General features: G+C 39.0%; 1 long non-coding RNA gene across 1 annotated transcript in view; it reads left to right on the top strand.

Annotated features, from left to right (window-relative positions):
* The first annotated feature begins 2,356 nt into the window (after window positions 1-2,356).
* The window catches only part of LOC134760219 (uncharacterized), a 453,492-nt gene continuing 432,601 nt past the window's right edge, over window positions 2,357-23,247 (top strand). Inside the window, exon 1 of the long non-coding RNA XR_010137232.1 lies at window positions 2,357-2,899. This is a non-coding gene — a long non-coding RNA (uncharacterized LOC134760219). The remainder of the gene's footprint in view (window positions 2,900-23,247) is intronic.

The raw sequence follows: 23,247 nt of genomic DNA, 5'->3' as shown, positions 1-23,247 counted from the left end.
TGTACCCAGTAGTCATTCAGGAGCAGGTTGTTCACTTTCCATGTAGTTGAGTGGTTTTGAGTGAGTTTCTTAATCCTGAGTTCTAGTTTGATTGCACTGTGGTCTGAGAGACAGTTTGTTATAGTGCCTGATCTTTTACATTTGCTGAAGAGAGCTTTACTTCCAACTATGTGGTCAATTTTGGAATAGTTGTGATGTGGTGCTGAAAAAAATGTATATTCTGTTCATTTGGGGTGGAGAGTTCTGTAAATGTCTATTAAGTCCGCTTGGTGCAGAGCTGAGTTCAATTCCTGGGTATCCTTGTTAACTTTCTGCCTCGTTGATCTGTCTAATGTTGACAGTGGGGTGTTAAAGTCTCCCATTATTATTGTGTGGGAGTCTAAGTCTCTTTGTAGGTCACTCAGGACTTGCTTTATGAATCTGGGTGCTCCTGTATTGGGTGCATATATATTTAGGATAGTTAGCTCTTCTTGTTGAATTGATCCCTTTACCATTATGTAATGGCCTTCTTTGTGTCTTTTGATCTTTGTTGGTTTCAAGTCTGTTTTATCAGAGACTAGGATTGCAACCCCTGCCTTTTTTTGTTTTCCATCTGCTTGGTAGATCTTCCTCCATCCTTTTATTCTGAGCCTATGTGTGTCTCTGCACGTGTGATGGGTTTCCTGAATAGAGCACACTGATGGGTCTTGATTCTTTATCCAATTTGCCAGTCTGTGTCTTTTAATTAGAGCATTTAGTCCACTTACATTTAAAGTTAATATTGTTATGTGTGAATTTGATCCTGTCATTATGATATTAGATGGTTATTTTGCTCGTTAGTTGATGCAGTTTCTTCCTAGCCTCGATGGTCTTTACAATTTGGCATGATTTTGCAGTGGCTGGTACCAGTTGTTCCTTTCCATGTTTAATGCTTCCTTCAGGAGCTCTTTTAGGGCAGGCCTGGTGGTGACAAAATCTCTCAGCATTTGCTTGTCTGTAAAGGATTTTATTTCTTCTTCACTGATGAAGCTTAGTTTGGCTGGATATGGAATTCTGGGCTGAAAATTCTTTTCTTTAAGAATGTTGAATATTGGCCCCCACTCTTCTGGCTTGTAGAGTTTCTGCCGAGAGATCTGCTGTTAGTCTGATGGGCTTCCCTTTGTGGGTAACCCGACCTTTCTCTCTGGCTGCCCTTAACATTTTCTCCTTCATTTCAACTTTGGTGAATCTGACAATTATGTGTCTTGGAGTTGCTCTTCTCGAGGAGTATGTTTGTGGCATTCTCTGTATTTCCTGACTCTGAATGTTGCTAGATTGGGGAAGTTCTCCTGGTTAATATCCTGCAGAGTGTTTTCCAACTTGGTTCCATTCTCCCCGTCACTTTCAGGTACACCAATCAGACGTAGATTTGGTCTTTTCACATAGTCCCATATTTCTTGGAGGCTTTGTTCATTGCTTTTTATTCTTTTTTCTCTAAACTTCCCTTCTGACTTCATTTCATTCATTTCATCTTCCATCACTGATACCCTTTCTTCCAGTTGATCGCATCGGCTCCTGAGGCTTCTGCATTCTTCACGTAGTTCTCCAGCCTTGGCTTTCAGCTCCATCAGCTCCTTTAAGCACTTCTCTGTATTGGTTATTCTAGTTATACATTCATCTAAATTTTTTTCAAAGTTTTCAATTTCTTTGCCTTTGGTTTGAATTTCCTCCTGTAGCTCGGAGTAATTTGATCGTCTGAAGCCTTCTTCTCTCAACTCGTCTAAGTCATTCTCTGTCCAGCTTTGTTCCGTTGCTGGTGAGGAGCTGTGTTCCTTTGGAGGAGGAGAGGTGCTCTGCTGTTTAGAGTTTCCAGTTTTTCTGCTCTGTTTTTTCCCCATCTTTGTGGTTTTATCTACTTTTGGTCTTGGATGATGGTGATGTACAGATGGGTTTTTGGTGTGGATGTCCTTTCTGTTTGTTTGGTAGTTTTCTGTCTAACAGACAGGACCCTCAGCTGCAGGTCTGTTGGAGTTTGCTAGAGGTCCACTCCACACCCTGTTTGCCTGGGTATCAGCAGAGGTGGCTGCAGAACAGTGGGTTTTCATGAACCGCGAATGCTGCTGTCTGATCATTCCTCTGGAAGTTTTGTCTCAGAGGAGTACCTGGCCGTGTGAGGTGTCAGTCTGCCCCTACTGGGGTGTGCCTCCCAGTTAGGCTGCTCAGGGGTCAGGGGTCAGGGATCCACTTGAGGAGGCAGTCTGCCCGTTCTCAGATCTCCAACTGTGTGCTGGGAGAACCACTGCTGTCTTCAAAGCTGTCAGACAGGGACATTTAAGTCTGCAGAGGTTACTGCTGTCTTTTTGTTTGTCTGTGCCCTGCCCCCAGAAATGGAGCCTACAGAGGCAGGCAGGCCTCCTTGAGCTGTGGTGGGCTCCACCCAGTTCCAGCTTCCCGGTTGCTTTGTTTACCTAAGCAAGCCTGGGCAATGGCGGGCGCCCCTCCCCCAGCCTGGCTGCAGCTTCACAGTTTGATCTCAGACTGCTGTGCTAGCAATCAGCGAGACTCCGTGGGCGTAGGACCCTCTGAGCCAGGTGTGGGATATAACCTCCTGGTGCGCCATTTTTTAAGCCCCTTGGAAAAGCACAGTATTCGGGTGGGAGTGACCCGATTTTCCAGGTGCCTTCTGTCACCCCTTTCTTTGACTAGGAAAGGGAACTCCCTGACCCCTTGTGCTTCCTGAGTGAGGCAATGCCTCGCCCTGCTTTGGCTGGTGCATGGTGTGCCGCACCCACTGTCCTTCGCCCACTGTCTGGCACTCCCTAGTGAGATGAACCTGGTACCTCAGATGGAAATGCAGAAATCACCTGTCTTCTGCGTCGCTCACGCTGGGAGCTGTAGACCGGAGCTGTTCCTATTCGGCCATCTTTACTGAAGCTTTATAGTAAGTCTTGAAATCAGTAGTATAAGAATTTCAAAGTTTGTGTTTTTCAAGATTGCTTTGGATGTTCTATGTCTTTTGCATTTCCATTTAAATTTTAAAGACAGCTGGTTAATTCTTACAAAAATAGCCTGCTGGGATTTTTGATTGAGAATTATATTTATGGATTAATTTGTGAAGAACTGACATCTTAATAATATTGAGTCTTCTAATACATAAACATATTATACCTTTTCATTGATTTAAATCTTCTCTAATTTTTCTATTTTTTAGTTTTTAATGTACAATCTTGCACATCTTCTTAAAATCTATTATTAAGTGTTTTACAGAGTTTGCTGTACTTGTAATTGAAAGTTTGGATTTTGTATTCTAATTGTTTGCAGCTAGAATATAAATATACAATTGGCTTTTGTATATTACCTTTTATTTTGTGATCTTACTGAATTCATTCAGTTTAACTAGTTAGTTTATAGGTCCCTTGAGGCTTTATATGTATTGCCATATAGAAATAGAGGCACTTTTACTTATTTTTTGCTTTTATGCTTTTAGTTTATTTTTCTTACTTTAGTCCAAAGGCTAAGATATCTAGTATAGTGCTGACTAGAGGTAATCTGAATGGGCCTTTTTTCCTGATCTTAAGGTGGAAGCATTCAGTATTTCATTGTTAATATGATGTTAATTTTTGGTTGTTTTGTAATGCCCTTATCAGATGAAAAAGCTCACTTCTAGTCCAAGATTGCTGAGAGTTTTTATACTGAATGGCTGTTGAATTTTCTTTACACACAAACTTTGAGGCTCTACCTCTCTTGTTCTCTCCTTCCTGGGATTCCCCCTTTGCAAATCTATTGAATGAGAAATAGTTTCATTCTGTTGCTTTTGTTTTCATTTAGCTGGTTACTTGGGATATTTACTGAATACTTATTTTATCTCCTTTTCTGTAAAATTCTGTCCAGTATTATATTGGTTTGTTTTTTACTGACTTATTGAAATTACTATTTATTTTTATATAAATTAATATAGATATTTAATTATTCTATATGAAGAAAATATATTTTCAAGTCTGTTTTTGTCTTTTAAACTGTAGAATATTTTAATATTGATGTAGTAAAACTTTTTTTTAGTTAATTAATGAATTGTCTTTTTTTGAGACATGGCCTCGCTCTGTCGCCCAGGCTGGAGTGCAGTCACGTGATCTCAGCTCACTGCAGCCTCCACCTGCCAGGTTCAAGCGATTCTCCCACCTCACCCTCCTGAGTAGCTGGGATTACCGGGGCACACCACCATGCCTGGCTAATTTTTTGCACTTTTAGTAGAGATGGGGTTTCCCCATGTTGCCCAGGCTGATCTTGAACTCCTGAACTCAGGTGATTCACCTGCCTTGGCCTCCCAAGGTGCCGGGTTTCCGGGTGTGAGCCACTGTGCCTGGCTAGATGTAGTAAAATTTATCAGTTTTTCCTCTTATGGCTTACATGATTTGTATCATGTTTAGAAAACATTTTTGCATTTCCAAGACTAGAATAAAGCCACAACAAGAACATTAAGTAGAAAACCTGTGAGATGTGGCCAGATAAGTTCCAGAGGAAAATCTGTAGCTTAAGTGCATGTATTAGTTAGCAAGAAATCAAATCTTAGTAAACAAAGTTTCTCACTCAAGAAGCTAAGAAAAGAATACTAACGACTCTACCACCTCCATGGAGTAATAAATTAATTAAAAGAAAGTCAAGCAATACAATAAGTAAATTTGGTCAAAAAACCTAAAGTTGTTTCTTAAAAGGACCAATGAAATACACACATTTTGGCATTTACTTAATGAAAGATGAGTTATGACATAAATAAACAACTGCATTTAAAAAGGAGACAAAGCTGCAGATGAATTGAAAATTGTAAGCAAATACTAATTGTGTTGCAAATATAGATACAATGCATATGATTTTTCAAGAAAATATTCTTTACCACATTGGCTTATGAAATAAGAAATCCAAGTATAGAATAAATATAGAAGAAAGTTTAAAGGTAGTCAGAGATTTATTTCTAAAAATGACACTAGGCCTAGGCAACTTTGTAAATTAGTCCTAGAAAACATTTAAAAGAAAGGTAGTTCCTGTATTACACAAACTTTTCTAGAGAATATAAAGATATAGAAAGGCAGATAGCTCATTTAAGAGGCTCACTTCACTCCAATACCAAAACTTGATAATGATAGCATATGGGAAAGAAATAGTAATTCAGTCTTATTTGTAAAAATAGACACAAATATATTAAATGATATATTATCAAATTTATTGCACTGATGTGTTAAGGGAAAATCTACCTTTACTAAGAAAAAATTAAAAGACGAAGAAGTATTAGAAAAATTACTCATGTAAATAACTGCACTAATAGACAAAGGAAAAGTTATTTGCTTAAGCCAATGCACATAAAAAACAAATATGTGTTTTCATTCAACATCCATTTCAAACAAATAAAAAACTCACTAATTGAAAGAAGCCTCTTAGGAAACCAGAAATAGAGAGCAACTCCCCTCACAAGATTAAGGAATCTGCTGGAAACATTAGCACTGTACTTCAAGCCCTATATGATGAAGACAGGAAAGAAGAAAGGTTATAAATATCAGGGAAACAGAGACAAAAATATCCTTTTTATGAGCAGACAATATAAACCTCTGCCTAGGCTACTGGCAAATATTAGAACTAACAAGAAATTTAGTAATATGATTTAAGATCCGCAAACAAAAATAAATGGCTTAGAGAGCAAGTAAATGAAAATCATATATTGTGAGAAATGCAAAACTTTACTGAAAGATGTGAAAAAGGCCTGAAGGAGTGAACAGATATAACTCATTCTTGATGAGAAGATATGGTATTGGAAGGATGAGAACAGAACCCAAATTTATCCATAATGTCAATGCAATCCTAATAAAATCCTAAAGGTTTTTCATGGAACTTGACACATTGACAATCAAGTATATAGAAAAGGGGGAAAATGTAGACCCAAGGCAACTTTGAGAATGGACACTGAAGGGAAACATGCCCCACTAGCAGAGCTGGATTTCTCATGAAACTAACAAACTTGAACATCAGACTCTTCATTTGCCTGGCCCCTCTCTAGGACCAGGGAGGCATGTGGCTATGTGCTGACATGTTATGGTCTTATGTTTTTGTAAAAGTTGCCAAAATAAGATTCCCCAAGCACATTTATTTTTTGGCTCAGCATTCCATGCAGTCACACTTGAACTTGGTTCCATGCTGGAGTAGTGGCAGAATGGGTTCAGGATGGGTGGTGGCACCATGGTGGTTGCTGGGGGCTTTGGCTACATTGGATGGCTTAGCATTAACCAAGTCATACACAGAAGTGATGGAAACGCCATACATCTCTCCCAAACTCAACTTCCTCTTGGCCAGAACCTAAACACATTGCTAAAGCCATGCTATATGCTTACAATGATTTCCAGAACTCAACATTCATTTTAAAGAGAGAAACCAGAAAGCAAGTGGATGAAAAATTTATTTGTAAAGTTGATAAAGCTCAAATACACTCTTTTAACTGCAATTTGGAAGGAGTTTTGGAACAGTTCAATAAGACAGAAATAATAGACTCCTGATTTAGATGGATGCAAAGAGTAGCTTCTTTTGTCATTTTAAAATTTGTTATTAAAGAGTAGAGAAATAAGTCAAAGGATAAATGAAATGGGAAACCAAAATTATAAAGATGAGTTATAAAATTAACATAAATTATGCAGACATGGAGGAGAAAATAGAAAAAAAAAACACTGGTTACATCAAAAGTGGTAATTATCAATGAGAAAGAGAGATGTTTTAAATAGAAGTTATGAATAAGCACATACATTGTTTGATAAGCCAAGTAATGAAGATGAGTGGATCACAGAAACACACTGGGAAAATATTGACATTTATTGCCCATTTGACACAAGATGTCACTGTCAACAAAAATAACATACACTTATAATTTACCACTAAACAAAGAGTATTGACGTGAAAATGCTTAACGAGTGTTGTCAGTTCAGAGTGTATCAGATTAATTACAGCACGAGAAAATTTGGAAGGCTCCAAAACCTTACAGTTCAGGTATAAGTGAAATTGGCTAGAGGCTTTTCCAAATTTGGCAAAAATCTTAAAACATTAACTGGCAATACCAATAGCTATGTATGATGCCAAAAGAAACTTTTTTTAAAAATTATTATTATACATTAAGTTTTAGGGTACGTGTGCACAATGTGCAGGTTAGTCACATATGTATACATGTGCCATGCTGGTGTGCTGCACCCATTAACTCGTCATTTAGCATTAGATATATCTCCTAATGCTATCCCTCCCCCCTCCCCCCACCACACAACAGTCCTCAGAGTGTGATGTTCCCCTTCCTGTGTCCATGTGTTCTCATTGTTCAATTCCCACCTATGAGTGAGAACATGCGGTGTTTGGTTTTTTGTCCTTGTAATAGTTTACTGAGAATGATGATTTCCAGTTTCATCCATGTCCCTACAAAGGACGTGAACTCATCATTTTTTATGGCTGCATAGTATTCCATGGTGTATATGTACCACATTTTCTTAATCCAGTCTATCGTTGTTGGACATTTGGGTTGGTTCCAAGTCTTTGCTATTGTGAATATTGCCGTAATAAACATATGTGTGCATGTGTCTTTATAGCAGCATGATTTATAGTCCTTTGGGTATATACCCAGTAATGGGATGGCTGGGTCAAATGGTATTTCTAGTTCTAGATCCCTGAGGAATCGCCACACTGACTTCCACAATGGTTGAACTAGTTTACAGTCCCACCAACAGTGTAAAAGTGTTCCTATTTCTCCACGTCGTCTCCAGTACCTGTTGTTTCCTGACTTTTTAATGATTGCCATTCTATCTGGTGTGAGATGGTATCTCATTGTGGTTTTGATTTGCATTTCTCTGATGGCCAGTGATGATGAGCATTTTTTCATGTGTCTTTTGGCTGCATAAATGTCTTCTTTTGAGAAGTGTCTGTTCATATCCTTTGCCCACTTTTTGATGGGGTTGTTTGTTTTTTTCTTATAAATTTGTTTGAGTTCATTGTAGATTCTGGATATTAGCCCTTTGTCAGATGAGTAGGTTGTGAAAATTTTCTCCCATTTTGTAGGTTGCCTGTTCACTCTGATGGTAGTTTCTTTTGCTGTGCAGAAGCTGTTTAGTTTAATTAGATCCCATTTGTCAATTTTGGCTTTTGTTGCCATTGCTTTTGGTGTTTTAGACATGAAGTCCTTGCCCATGCCTATGTCCTGAGTGGTAATGCCTAGGTTTTCTTCTAGGGTTTTTATGGTTTTAGGTCTAATGTTTAAGTCTTTAATCCATCTTGAATTAATTTTTGTATAAGGTGTAAGGAAGGGTTCCAGTTTCAGCTTTCTACATATGGCTAGCCAGTTTTCCCAGCACCATTTATTAAATAGGGAATCCTTGCCCCATTGCTTGTTTTTCTCAGGTTTGTCAAAGATCAGATAGTTGTAGATATGCCGCGTTACTTCTGAGGGCTCTGTTCTGTTCCATTGATCTGTATCTCTATTTTGATACCAGTACCGTGCTGTTTTGGTTACTGTAGCCTTGTAGTATAGTTTGAAGTCAGGTAGCGTGATGCCTCCAGCTTTGTTCTTTTGGCTTAGGATTGACTTGGCGATGTGGGCTCTTTTTTGGTGCCATATGAACTTTAAAGTAGTTTTTTCCAATTCTGTGAAGAAAGTCATTGGTAGCTTGATGGGGATGGCATTGAATGTATAAATTACCTTGGGCAGTATGGCCATTTTCACGATATTGATTCTTCCTACCCATGAGCATGGAATGTTTTTCCATTTGTTTGTATCCTCTTTTATTTCCTTGAGCAGTGGTTTGTAGTTCTCCTTGAAGAGGTCCTTCATGTCCCTTGTAAGTTGGATTCCTAGGTATTTTATTCACTTTGAAGCAATTGTGAATGGGATTTCACTCATGATTTGGCTCTCTGTTTGTTATTGGTGTATAAGAATGCTTGTGATTTTTGCACATTGATTTTGTATCCTGAGACTGCTGAAGTTGCTTACCAGCTTAAGGAGATTTTGGGCTGAGACAATGGGGTTTTCTAGATATACAATCATGTCATCTGCAAACAGGGATAATTTGACTTCCTCTTTTCTTAATTGAATACCCTTTATTTCCTTCTCCTGCCTAATTGCCCTGGCCAGACCTTCCAACATTATGTTGAATAGGAGTGGTGAGAGAGGGCATCCCTGTCTTGTGCCAGTTTTCAAAGGGAATGCTTCCAGTTTTTGCCCATTCAGTATGATATTGGCTGTGGGTTTGTCATAGATAGCTCTTATTGTTTTGAGTTACGTCCCATCAATACGTAATTTATTGAGAGTTTTTAGCATGAAGGGTTGTTGAATTTTGTCAAAGGCCTTTTCTGCCTCTATGGAGATAATCATGTGGTTTTTGTCTTTGGTTCTGTTTATATGCTGGATTACATTTATTGATTTGCGTATATTGAACCAGCCTTGCATCCCAGGGATGAAGCCCACTTGATCATGGTGGGTAAGCTTTTTGATGTGCTGCTGGATTCGGTTTGCCAGTATTTTATTGAGGATTTTTGCATCAATGTTCATCAAGGATATTGGTCTAAAATTCTCTTTTTTGGTTGTGTCTCTGCCGAGCTTTGGTATCAGGTATTGCTGGCCTCATAAAATGAGTTAGGGAAGATTCCCTTTTTTTCTATTGATGGGAATAGTTTCAGAAGGAATGGTACCAGTTCCTCCTTGTACCTCTGGTAGAATTCGGCTGTGAATCCATCTGGTCCTGGAGTCTTTTTGGTTGGTAAGCTATTGATTATTGCCACAATTTCAGCTCCTGTTATTGGTCTATTCAGAGATTCAACTTCTTCCTGGTTTAGTCTTGGGAGGTGTCACTAGGGGCAGACTGACACCTCACACGGCCGGGCACTCCTCTGAGACAAAACTTCCAGAGGAACGATGAGACAGCAGCATTCGCTGTTCACGAAAATACACTGTTCTGCAGACACTGCTGCTGATACCCAGGCAAATAGGGTGTGGAGCGGACCTCTAGCAAACTCCAACAGACCTGCAGTTGAGGGTCCTGTCTGTTAGAAGGAAAACTAATAAACAGAGAGGACATCCACACCAAAAACCCATCTGTACATCACCATCATCAAAGACCGAAAGTAGATAAAACCACAAAGATGGGGAAAAAAGAGAGCAGAAAAACTGGAAACTCTAAAAAGCAGAGTGCCTCTCCTCCTCCAAAGGAACGCAGTTCCTTACCAGCAATGGAACAAAGCTGGACAGAGAATGACTTAGACGAGTTGAGAGAAGAAGGCTTCAGACGATCAAACTACTCCGAGCTACAGGAGGAAATTCAAACCAAAGGCAAAGAAGTTGAAAACTTTGAAAAAAATTTAGACGAATGTATAACTAGAATAACCAATACAGAGAAGTGCTTAAAGGAGCTGATGGAGCTGAAAGCCAAGGCTGGAGAACTACGTGAAGAATGCAGAAGCCTCAGGAGCCGATGTGATCAACTGGAAGAAAGGGTATCAGTGATGGAAGATGAAATGAATGAAATGAAGTCAGAAGGGAAATTTAGAGGAAAAAGAATAAAAAGAAATGAACAAAGCCTCCAAGAAATATGGGACTATGTAAAAAGACCAAATCTACGTCTGATTGGTGTACCTGAAAGTGACGGGGAGAATGGAACCAAGTTGGAAAACACTCTGCAGGATATTATCCAGGAGAGCTTCCCCAATGTAGCAAGGCAGGCCAACATTCAGATTCAGGAAATACAGAGAACGCCACAAACATACTCCTCGAGAAGAGCAACTCCAAGACACATAATTGTCAGGTTCACCAAAGTTGAAATGAGGGAGAAAATGTTAAAGGCAGCCAGAGAGAAAGGTCGGGTTACCCACAAAAGGAAGTCCATCAGACTAACAGTGGATCTCTCGGTAAAAGAAACTTTATAAAGCTATCTATAGTAAAACAAAAACCTACATTTTAATTAACTGTGTTAAAGGAAAGTTAGACCAACTTTTTATTCTCCCTGTAGAAGATATTATAAAATCATTATCATGTTGAGAGAAGTGACAAGTTCTGTTTAGCCTAAAAATGGAAGGACAAAAAAGTATAGCAGAAGTGTGTCCGGCAGTTAGTTAATATGGATAATATATTATTTTTTCTGAATTGTATGATATTTGTAGTATTTTAAACAAAAAATGTTTAAAAAGTTTTTTAAAACTTCAAAAAAAATTAAAAAAGTGTTTCTTAAAAACTTCCAAGAATTTGTAATTTATTGTGATCTTTTTCTCATTCTCAAGAAGCATTTACTTTTATACTTAATTTTGTAACTGTAATTTGGTATTCTTTTTTAAGACGACCTGCAAATTATATCAGCTCTAGGTCCCATGAAACTTGAGTCCTCTGTGGCCTAGTAGGTATTGAACCATTTATCAATTAGAGTATTTAAACAATGCTCTATTGGTTTTGGAATAAATCAGGGATGAGCAAACTTTTTCTGTAAGGAGAGTAAATATTTTCAACTTTGTGAGTCACATGGTTTCTGTTACAACTGCTAAGCTCAGCTGTGTAAACACTGCCAAATGCAATATGTAACAAATGAAGGTTGTGTGTTCCAGTAAAACTTTATTTATGGACACTGAAATTTTGATTTCATATATTTTTATGTTTCAGGAAATATTCTTCTTTTGATTTCTTTAAACAATTAAAAAATGTAAAATCATTCTTAGCTCATGGGCTGTACAAAAAATGGATGGTGGGCCAAATTTGACGAGTGGATTGTAATTTGCTGACCAGTTGAGCAGATAAATGTATCAGAAGAATAAAATAGTAATTCCTGTAAAAGACTATATGGATTATTTTGAATTATAGATTTAGATTTTTCAATCAATGGGAAAAGGATGAATACTGTAATAGGGTAGAGAGATTTGGCTATCCATGTTGAAACAAAAATCCTTCATAAAGGTATATTACAGATTGATTGAAAATTTAACAACACAGTTTTAAAAATATTAGAAAGAAATGTAGATGGACAGGTTCTTCCCTCTACTGTGTAATTTTCTCTTTTCTCTTTCCTTAGCCTGTGCTCAACAGCCTTAGGCAAAAACTTGTTTGAACAGTGCAAAAGGAGAGGCTGTAAATGTAGTTAAAAACAATAATGATCTTTTATGCACCAACAGTGACCAAGCTGAGAATCTAACCAAGAACTCAACCCCTTTTAAAATAGCTGCAAAAATAAATAAAATACTTAGGAATATACCTAACCAAGGAGGTAAAAGAATTCTACAAGGAAAGCTACAAAACACTGATGAAAGAACGCATAGATGACACAAACAAATGGGAACACATCCCATGCTCATGGATGGGTAGAATCAATATTGTGAAAATGACTGTACTGTCAAGAGAAATCTACAATTTCAATGCAATTCCCATCAAAATACCACTATCATTCTTCACAGAATTAGAAAAAACAATTCTAAAATTCACATGGAACCAAAAGAAGCCTGCATAGCCAAAGCAAGACTAAGCAAAAAGAACAAATCTGGAGGCATCACATTACCTGATTTCAAGCTATACTCTAAGGCCATAGTCATCAAAACAGCGTGGTTCTGGTATAAAAAATAGGCACATAGACCAATGGAATGGAATAGAGAACCCAGAAATAAACCCAAATACCTATAGCCAACTGATCTTTAACAAAGCAAACAAAAACATAAAGTGGGGAAAGGGCACCCTTTTCAACAAATGGTGCTGGGATAATTGACTAGTCACATGTAGGAGAATGAAACTGGATCCTTATCTCTTACCTTATACAAAAATCAACTCAAGATGGATTAAGGACTTAAATCTAAGACCTGAAACTCTAAAAATTCTAGAAGATAACATTGGAGAAACCCTTCCAGACATTGGCTTAGGCAAGGATTTCATGACCAAGAACCCAAATGCAAATGCAATGAAAACAAAGATTTATTTCTGGGACTTAACTAAAGAGCTTTTGCATGAAAAAAGGAACAGTCAGTAGAGTAAGCAGACAACTCACAGAGTGGAAAAAAATCTTCACAATATATGAATCTGGCAAAGGACTAATACCCAGAATCTGCAATGAACTCAAACAAATCAACAAGAAAAAAAAAAAAAAAAAAAAAAACAATTCCATCAAAAAGTGGGCCAAGGACATGAATAGACAATTCTCGAAAGAAGATATGCAAATGGCCAACAAACATATGAAAAAAGTGCTCAACATCACTTATGGTCAGGGAAATGCAAATCAAAACCACCTTACCTCTACAAGAATGGCCATAATTAAAAAATCAAAAAACAGTAGATGTTGGTGTGGATGTGGTGATGAGGGAACACTTCTACTCTGCTGGTAGGAATGTAAATTAGTACAACCACTATGGAAAACAGTGTGGAAATTCCTTAAAGAACTAAAAGTAGAACTACTTTTTGATCTAGCAATCCCACTACTGGGTATCTACCCAGAAAAAAAGAAGTCATTATATGGAAAAGGTACTTGCACACACATGTTTATAGCAGCAAAATTTGCAATTGCAAAAACATGGAACCAATCCAAATGCCCATCAATCAATGAGTGGATAGAGAAACTGTGGCATATATATATGATGGAATACTACTAAGCCATAAAAAGGAATGAAATAATGGCATTTGAAGCCATCTGGGTGAGATTGGAGACTACTATTCAAAGTGAAGAAATTCAGGAATGGAAAACCAAACATCGTATGTTCTCACCGATATGTGAGAGCTAAGCTATGTGGATGCCAAGGTGTAAGAATGACACAATGGACTTTGGGGACTCAGGGGGAAAGGGTGGGAAGGGAGTGAGGGATAAAAGACTACAAATAGGGTACAGTGTATACTGTTCGGGTGATGGGTGCACCAAAATCTCACAAATCACCACCAAAGAACTTACTCATGTAACCAAACACCACCTGTTCCCCAATAACTTAAGGAAATAAAACAAAAATTTAAAAAACAAAAACAAAACAACAACAATGATGATGACAGCAACAGAATATCATTTTAAAGGCCCAATCAAGACTAGAAATATCAAGTAAATGCTTTTAGAGTTTTTGTTGCAGAGAAAAAATTTTGAGCCAGAGTAAGATGATCAGATCTGGGCTTTTGAAAGTGCATTTGATTAAAGGGAACGAGGCCTGAAGTGGGCAGTCTACCTTAAGATGGGGACAAAGAGGGAAGAGAGATGTATGGGGCACCCATGTCTCCAGGGACCTGAGCCTGGCCTATCAGACTCACACAAGATGCAACGGTTGCACATCAAAGCCCCCATTCCTCACATACTGGCTGGCTTTGGACATTCTGGCTTTAGCCCAGGCATTGTGAGGCCTATAAACATGCACTGAGATATGACTGATTGGATGTAGAGACACCATCAAAAGAAATTCCCTGTATGTTGTGGAATGGATCTAACAGGCGAAAAGCAGAGCAAAACAACCACCAACAGAAAACCTTCCCATGCTGAGAATGGGAGCTCTGTTGTGAAGCCACAGCTTTGGGACCAGGAGACCCATGTTCTTGAGAGACTCTCCTGACATCTGGATAAGACAGGCAGGGATGACTGAGGGCAAACAGCAGATCCAGGCCTCTGTGATAAAAGCAGCCAGAGGTGATTTAGACTTCCATCATAAAACAGAGTCCATGGTATTCTTCCCCTTCCTCCTCTCATACTCTCCACAACCACAAGCTCTCAAGATTCCAGCCAGCTGGGAGCCTCACAACTGAACTCCCCAGAGGCTGCTGTAAGGGGAGCCCACTACCTCTTGACTGTTTTACCCTCTCATCCATAGAAAGGATCCCCAGACCCCTTGTCTGTCTGGCCAGGACGGAATTCATTTCTTCTTCACAGCAATACCCACCGAGGTTCTCTTGCTCCCTAACAGACAGGGCTGAAGAGCTGGGGAGAGAAAGCAGCCAACCTTTGTGGATAGGTCGGGAAGATATGATCAGCAGCCCTCTGCCAGATTCTGTCTCACCAGCCGCTTTATTACAGGCTGTTTTGTTTCAGGTGAACTTGATTTAACCCTCCATTTATTTAGAATCTATGAAATCATAAACTCTGTCTATTGTATTTGCACTCTGTAGGTGCTTAAGGGAGAGATTCTTTCAAATGTTTATATTAGGAGACTCCAGGGCTCTACTTCACTCCCGGCATATCCACACACAAGTGTGCACATAGCACTGACTGTCCGCTCGCCTCCCCACCTATCCATATCCAGCTCCTCACCCATGAACACACACACACATACACATACACACACTGCATATAACTTCATAGACATTTTTTTACCAGCCATCATCCGAACACAACTATAGACTCACACAAATTGTCACTCACTTCTACTCTACACCCATCCATCAATCATACAAACATACATCTAGATTCTTTCCAACACACACACACACACACATACACACACACACACACACACTCATATATACTCCAAAACACACATACCAGCCCTGGCATACCAGCAAATTTTAGGAACCCATCATTTCTCCCTGCTGTAGCTCTTATTTCCACAACTCCCTTAGAATTTCTTTAAAGGTTTCTGAATTTGGAAAATGTTTGTCTAGGCAGATACCTGGCTTTCCTCCACAGCAGATCCATATATGCCAAGGAAAAGGAATCATTGCTGTTGACAACTTTATTCAAGCCTCTCCCTAAGCAAGACTGAAATGGTAATGTGAAGACAATTTGTGGGTTAAGCCTGTGGGCAGCTAGCCTGGGATTCTAATTTCTTCATTGTCAAGGGCCCCTTTTATTATTTTTTCCACATAGACCCCATACCTTAAAATATTTTGTCTAATGAGCCACCTGCATGTATAACTAATAGTGTTTCTCCTTTCTTATTCATCAAAGACACACATGTCATCCAGTTCCAATTTTAGATCAACGCCTAATAACTAAAGCTACACAACGAACGGATAGGATTTGGCCAAAAACCTAAGCAACCTGACATTTTAGTTAGCCTATGCAGCCTTATCTAGAATAATATACAATTTCTGCCAGGCTTTTGGAAATATTGAAAATAGCTCAAAGACTTCCACGATTCCCTTCATGGATTCCCCACAGATCTGGAGACCCCAGGTTGGAAACTGCTGAACTAAACCTTTGACCATCTTGCTGGGGTGAGTAACAATGTAAAATCGGAATAGGAATAGGGGAAAAATAAAAGGATGTGATTAATTTTAGAACCTATGAGCCTTCTGGGAGGTAGGTAGGCTGGCTGAAAAATCTGTGCTGGATTTTTCTTATAAATTCTAATGCCTCCACAGTGAATGGGAATTTATTCACCAGGCTCTACTACAACACTGGGTTTGTGAACCTTGCTTCATTCTAATTAGAGGAGGAGAATAGATTGCCTGACCTCTTGTGAGCAAAGAAAGCTGGTCCAGGGTCCGGCTGGCCATTAGCAAAGAGAAACCCTACTATTAACGAGTAAGAGCTTGGGGGCTGAGCTCAAGACCTGAGTTCTAGTCAAGGCATGTGGGGAGAGAAAAGGCTGTGTGAAATCTGAATAGTGGCTGAGTCTCAGTTTGGAAGTCTAGCATGTGTGGACTGGAAGAGAGGAAAATCTCATCCAGTCAAAACGGTCCCTGTCACGAATGGGTAAAGTAAGACTCAGAGACTGAAGCTAATTGTTCAAGAAATCATGCCAGAGATGGCTAGAACCCAAATCTATGGATTCCTTGATTCTTGGAAAACACCCACTGAAGGGAGATGAGGGCAGGAATTTGATATCCACTGCTAAGCTTTGTATGAATTTCTGAAGAAAATTCCCTGGACAGTTATTCATTCCCTACATTGAATTACAGACATCAGTTTCTGCAGCTATGGTGCTTGATTCATGCTTCTTTTAAATATGGGAACCTAAAAGAGGTTGAAAGAGCCTGGACCTTCCCTGGAGACAAAACAGTCCAGCAGAGTTACCCGGGGCTAGAAGTGGATATCACTAGCCGTCCAAGAGAGTCGTGGCTGCTAAAGGAGGTGCAGATAGAAAACAAGATGAGGATTCCTAGGGAAGGATGGTGAGTTGAGAGTCAGATGTTGTTGGCAATGCTGTTCAGCTCCCCAAAAAAGGTGAATACTCTCCAAGAGGAAGAGGAAGACTTTCACATCTTCTTGCACACTGCTAACAATTCATAGCCTCCCCAGCATGGGAATATATTAAGAATGTAAAATTTTCCTGAGAAGGACATAGCAAGTGGGTTATTTATCATGAGTTTATCCATCTAACAAGAATTTAGAGTGCAACTGGGTCATGATTCCCATTTTAGAGACAGTAAAAATGAGACTCAGAAGTAACTGAGAAGACATTTGTATGTTTCCATGTTAGTCAGTGTTATCCAGAGGAAAACAAAGAGAGAGAAAGAGAGAGAGAGAGAGCAAGCACATGATTATGGAGGCTGAGAAGTCCCATGACATAATCTGGAGACCCAAGAAACCTGGTGTTGTAATTCAGTATGAGTCCAAAAGTCTGAAAACCAGAGGAGCTGATCATGTAAGTTCCAGTCCAAGAGCCAAAGAAGATGAGATAGAATGTCCCAGCTCAAGCAGTGAGGCAGGAAAAGAGGCCAATTCCTTCTTCCACCTCTACCTTTAGTTGTGTTCATGCTTTTAACAGATTGGATGATGCCCACCCCATTGGAGAAGGAAGTCCACCAATGTAAATGCTAAAAACAACCTCACCCACATACACACCCATACACATTGTTTAATTGAGGCACCCCCGTAGCCCACTGTAGTTGACACATAAAGTTAACCATCATGGTCCCCAAGGGCCATGGGGACTCCAGGGAGTAGAACCTCCTCTCTCTTCAACAATTATAATTTGAGCATCCATCCCTAGCAGGTCTAAAGACAGTCAGTGCATCAGAGCATTAGACTGGCATCGTGAATTGCATCTTTTGTTTCAGTTCCCTCATCTCATAGGAACCAGATACTCTTGGAATCTTGGAGTTTGTGAGGGTCTCAAGGCTTCACACATTTCTTGAAAGCTAAAAGTATAGAAGGACTCACCCTACACGGTGAACATTGGCGACATGTTGGGAGAGGGGGGAAAGACTATTAACTTTTATTTATACATTCTGAATTACTTAATTTGTTACAGTAAAAATTGTGCTTTTGTAATATAACTTTTTAAATTAAAAACAAATTTCTCCACAGGAGATTTCTGTTCTGGTCCTGACCACAGAGTAAGCAGGGTGCCCCGGTCAGTTATTTAATCTACCTGAACCTCAATTTTCTCTTTGATAAGATGGGAAAAGTAATATCCGCCTCCTTATGCTTAATGGATGTTGCAGAGATCAAGCAGAAATCCTAGACATTATAGATATGTAAACAAAATATTACTGCTATTGGGAGAACCCAAAAAGGTAGAATTGCAAGGAACATGATCGCATGGCTTCAGCTTCTTTTTGCTCATCCTTTTAATGGTCTTTGCCACTTTTCTCTAACCAGGGGGTTGTTTTCATTGACTTTACAAAGCTTTACATGCTTTATCTGGAAGGCTCCATGGAAGTTTAGAATGATGAGAGGTCACCGTCATACCCTTATGCTCCATTTATTTTGATTGGAGGGACCCAGAGAAAAGAAAACAATTTAAGATAAAATAAAAATGGCTGCAAGGAAGCTATCACACAGGCTGACTCCAACAGGAAGGTTTTCCAATTGATTTGTAGTTTTTGATCAACATTTGCTTGGCGAAGTGAAATGGTCGTTCGTGTTGTGGAAAACAAGATCAAAGGAGCATGAAGACCCAATGGCACTGAATGCAGAGATGGAGAATTAACCCCAAGGAAACTTTGAATTCCATATTTTGACTGTATATCTTCCAGCTAATGACATAAGGAACCATAAACAAATACTGAACTGTAGTTTAAAAGATCTGTTTACACAGGAGTATGGGCTAGCAATTGCAAAAACTACTGTAAATATTTCTAAGGTTGAACAAAGATGTTAAATATATTATGGATAATGAGAGCTAGAGTTCTCAATGTCAGAGAAGGGAGTTACAAATACGGAAATGGAGAAGGCTAGAATAAATCCTGTGGTGTTGGATTGGAATTGGCAGTATCAGCATGAACTCATAACTTTTTATATACAGAGATATACTTAGAAATAAGTAGATGATGTAGACACGCCAACTAACTTCATGTGTACATCTTCAGGATGAGAGGAAACCGGAGTACCCAGAGAAAACCCATGCAGACAAGGGGTGAAAATGAAAACTACACACAGACACACAGATAAACAGAGGGGGTATAACTGTGTGTGTTAATATATATGGATATTTACATCTACATATACATATAAACATGTGTGTATATATGCATATATATTCACAAAACATGCACATATATACACACATTTCCTAGCCTTGTCCAATGAGAGACCCCTGTAGCAATGAACATACCAAATGTCTAGATCTTTGTATCTAAGTATTATTCTTCAATAAAAGAAAGCAGAGCTTCTCAGGAAATGGCTCATTCCAGGACTGGGCAGGGAAGGTACAAGTGGAATCTAGAACATCTCGTGCCAAAAAGCATGGAAGTGCTCAAAGAATGATGGGGCAGGTCAAAAGAACAGAGGAGCAGGGGGCCAAATTAGAGTTGCCACTGACCACATCTCGGACAATTTGAGAGGCAAAATAAATAATGCAGCCGATTAAAATTCATCAAATAAAATAAGACTTCATGAGTCCATGCTGATTGTAGTAGACAGAATAAAGGTCCCCCAAATTGTCCATGTCCTAATCCCTAGAACTTGTGAATATGTTGACCTGGTAAAAGGGACTTTGCAGACACGATCAAGTTAAGGATTTTGAGTAAGATTTTTCTGGATTATCCAGGCAGGAACAATGTAATCACAAGAGTCCTTATAAGTGAAAGAGGGAGGGAGAAGAGTCAGAGAAGGAGACCTGATGATGAAGACAAAGGTTGGAGAGATGTGACTTCTGGAAGGGAGCCATGGGCCAAGGAATGTAGACAGCCTCTGGGAGCTGAAAAAGGCAAGAAATGGCTTCTCCCTAGAGCCTGCAGAAGGCATGCAGGCCTGCTGACGCCTTGAGTTTAGCCCAATAAGACTCACTTTGAGCTTTTGACTTCTAGAACTTTAAGATAATACATTTGTGTGGTTTTAATCACTATATTTTTGGTGATTTGTGCTGATGTGTGTGTGTGTGAATGTGTGCATGTGCATGTTTTTATGTGTATCAGTATATTTATACATTATATTAGACACACCCACATACAGATGTTAAGCCCTCATTTAACATTGTCAACAGATTCTTGGAAATTGTGACCTTAGGTAAAACGTCATGTAATGAAACCAATTTTACTATAGGCTAATTGATATAAACAAGAGTTAATTTTCTATGGCATGTTTCTAGTCACAGAAACATTGTCAAACTTCTAAATAAAGACCCCAAACACATCCAATATTCAACATTGAGGTGAATGTGAGCCATACATGCATTTAAGAAAGATTAATAAAAAAAGAAGTAAGATGATGATTTACCTAATTATTCCAGTTCAGGGTTGCGGATGACCAGAGCCTATCCCAGCAGCTCAGAGTGCAAGGAAGGAACCTTGAGCACCCTGTGATGGGGTGGCCTCCTGACTCATCACAGGGTACACTCACACCCACACCCAGACTCTCTCAGACTGGGACGGTGTGTAGATATGCCAACTAACTTCATGTGTACATCTTCAGGATGTGGGAGGAAACCAGAGTACCAAGAGAAAACCCATGCAGATGTGGGGAGAAAGTGCAAACTCCACACACACAGTGGCCCCACTGGGAAGCGATCGTTTTTTTCTCATCAATGTTACAATAAAACAATGTTGAACAAAACGATGGTATTCGAGGACCTGCTGTATACATAAATAATGAAGAACAGAAACCTATTTTCTTACAGTAGAACTCCAGATAATAAATAGAGAATGATGAAATTAGAAAATTACCATTTGACAACCGCCTAGAGTAATAAATTTTTCAGGTAAGACTCATCAATGGATGCTAAATTTAATTAGTGAAATTTTGATGAGAAATAGAATGTCTACATAGTCTCAGAGTACCTCTTTACCAAACATTTTAAAATTACAAGAAGAAAAATCATACCTTCGTAGTAGAGAAAGCTAAGAGATACTACCTTAGCCAAGTGATCAAAGTTAACATCACAATCCTGGGACAATAGTCTATTACATGCCTCCTGATATGATGTCCTGAGAACACAGCATCATTTCTGTGCTACTTCAACAAAAATGCACATCTTGAACCAAATCATAAAGAAACATTAGACAACCCTGCATTGAGGAACTATCTACCAAACAACTGGCCTGTGCTCTTAAAGACATGAAGGTCATGAAAGACAAAGACAGATTGAGGAACTCTTTCAGGTTAAAGAAGACTAAAAAGACATAACAACTAAAAGCAATGTGGGTCCCTAGTTTGGATTCTGGATCCATTTTTTTTTCTTTTGCTATAAAGGACACTAGCGGGATAACTGACTAAATTTGACTATGGTCTGTAAATTAGATAATACTGCATTAACATTAGTTTGCTGCTTTTCAGAATGGTACTATGGTTATATAAGAGAATGCCTTTGCATTGATAAAATACATACAGAAGTACTTAGACGTAAAGGAGCCTCATGTCTGCAAATTACTCCCAAAGGCTTTAGAATATGTTGTATGTAGATGATAAAGTCATGGTAGTAAAATTTTAAAATTGGGGAAATTTGAGTGAAGAGTATACATCAATTATTTGTAGTGTTTTTGTAGTGCTTCTGTCAATCTAAAATTATTTCAAAATATAAAGATCTTTTTAAAAGACATGAAGATGAGCTGAACAGCATCTGCTCAGAGCTGAGGTTAGAGGCAGTGGCAGATACATTTGGCTTGAGGATGCAGGCACAGCTAGACTAGAGGTCTGCATGAGGACAGGAGCTAGGTCTTATCACTACTATATCTTGAGGGCCATGCATATCAGGAATAAATATTCATTGAATACAGGGAAGAAGGAAGGTGGGCAGGGATTTGGGAAGGACCTTCCTTTTTAGGCTGCATGTGGGCAGAATGTGGCCACCTCCATCTCCAGGCTTGCTTTCTGAGCATCACTCGCATGGATTATATCCAGCCTCAAGATTGTCCATTCCTTTCAGCTTTGGCTCACCTGGAGCTTTATCAAGTGACTGGCCTTGCTCCTGAATATTTGCCCCACTCTGCAACACTGAAAAGGGACTGGTACTGTCTATTCAGAGAATCTTCTAATCACCTGGCAATGCAAGATATCAGCATCACTTATTAAATTTATGACCTAAAGTGTCACATAGAAAAACTTTCAGGGAAGTTTGAAGAGAGAACGTTGGAAACCTTCAGTCTGGAGGAGGTTTCACATAGTAAGGTCAAAAAATCACCGAAGAACTTGCTTACTCAGAAAACTGTCTAAAATAGAACTGCTTAATTCCAAGTCAAATATTCATTAATTCAGCTATTGATTGATTGAGGGATCACTATTCAGCAATTCAGCAATACTTCACCGAACACCCACTGGGTGTGGAAGGAAACGAACATTTATTGAGGACCTACTATGTGCCAGATCCAAGCAGGGTGATATAACTGCTTCATTTAATCTTTCTAGACACTAGTTTCTCCTTCTCCTCCCCACTCTAGCCTCCTCCTCCTTCTTCTTCAATTGTTTGAACACTCACTGTGGGCCAGGCTATTTGCTAAAATATTTACATTCTTGACATTGCTTGATTCTCACAATAACCCCATGAGTAGGTGTAAGTATAATGCCTTTTCAGGAGATGAGGAAAACACCACCAAACTTGCCTAGAGTTGCAAAACTAGTAAGAGTCACACATTTTCTCTGAGATTCATGGGAATTTCAGTTCTGTGACTTTTAAAATAATGAATGAAGATGCTATGTTCAAGAAATTAACTGACGGAAAGGCTGCACACTACAAACTCACATTTAGTAAAGGTCATCTAATTTGTTTTTTTCAGTGTGAGGGTGTACGTTCTAAGAATGCCTGAATCACACAGTTAGAACTGCACAGAGGACTTACATTTACCTTTAGTCAATGTTTTTGATCTCTCTTGTCTTTCTGGCATGTTCTGAAAGGGGTGACTGTTCAGATCCTCCATTGCAAATGAGATCACCCCCTTCCCACTGCACCCGTCTGTCAACTCTGGGTACTAGAAGAGAATGTTCAGACATCGTTTTCATCTCAAGTAAATCGAATACATTAGGAATATTAAGTACC

The sequence above is a fragment of the Pongo abelii genome, chromosome 16 (genome assembly GCF_028885655.2).
Source record: "Pongo abelii isolate AG06213 chromosome 16, NHGRI_mPonAbe1-v2.0_pri, whole genome shotgun sequence".
Taxonomy (NCBI): Eukaryota; Metazoa; Chordata; class Mammalia; order Primates; family Hominidae; genus Pongo; species Pongo abelii.
Note: the sequence above shows the minus strand (reverse complement) of the source record. Positions and strands in the feature narration are given on the sequence as shown.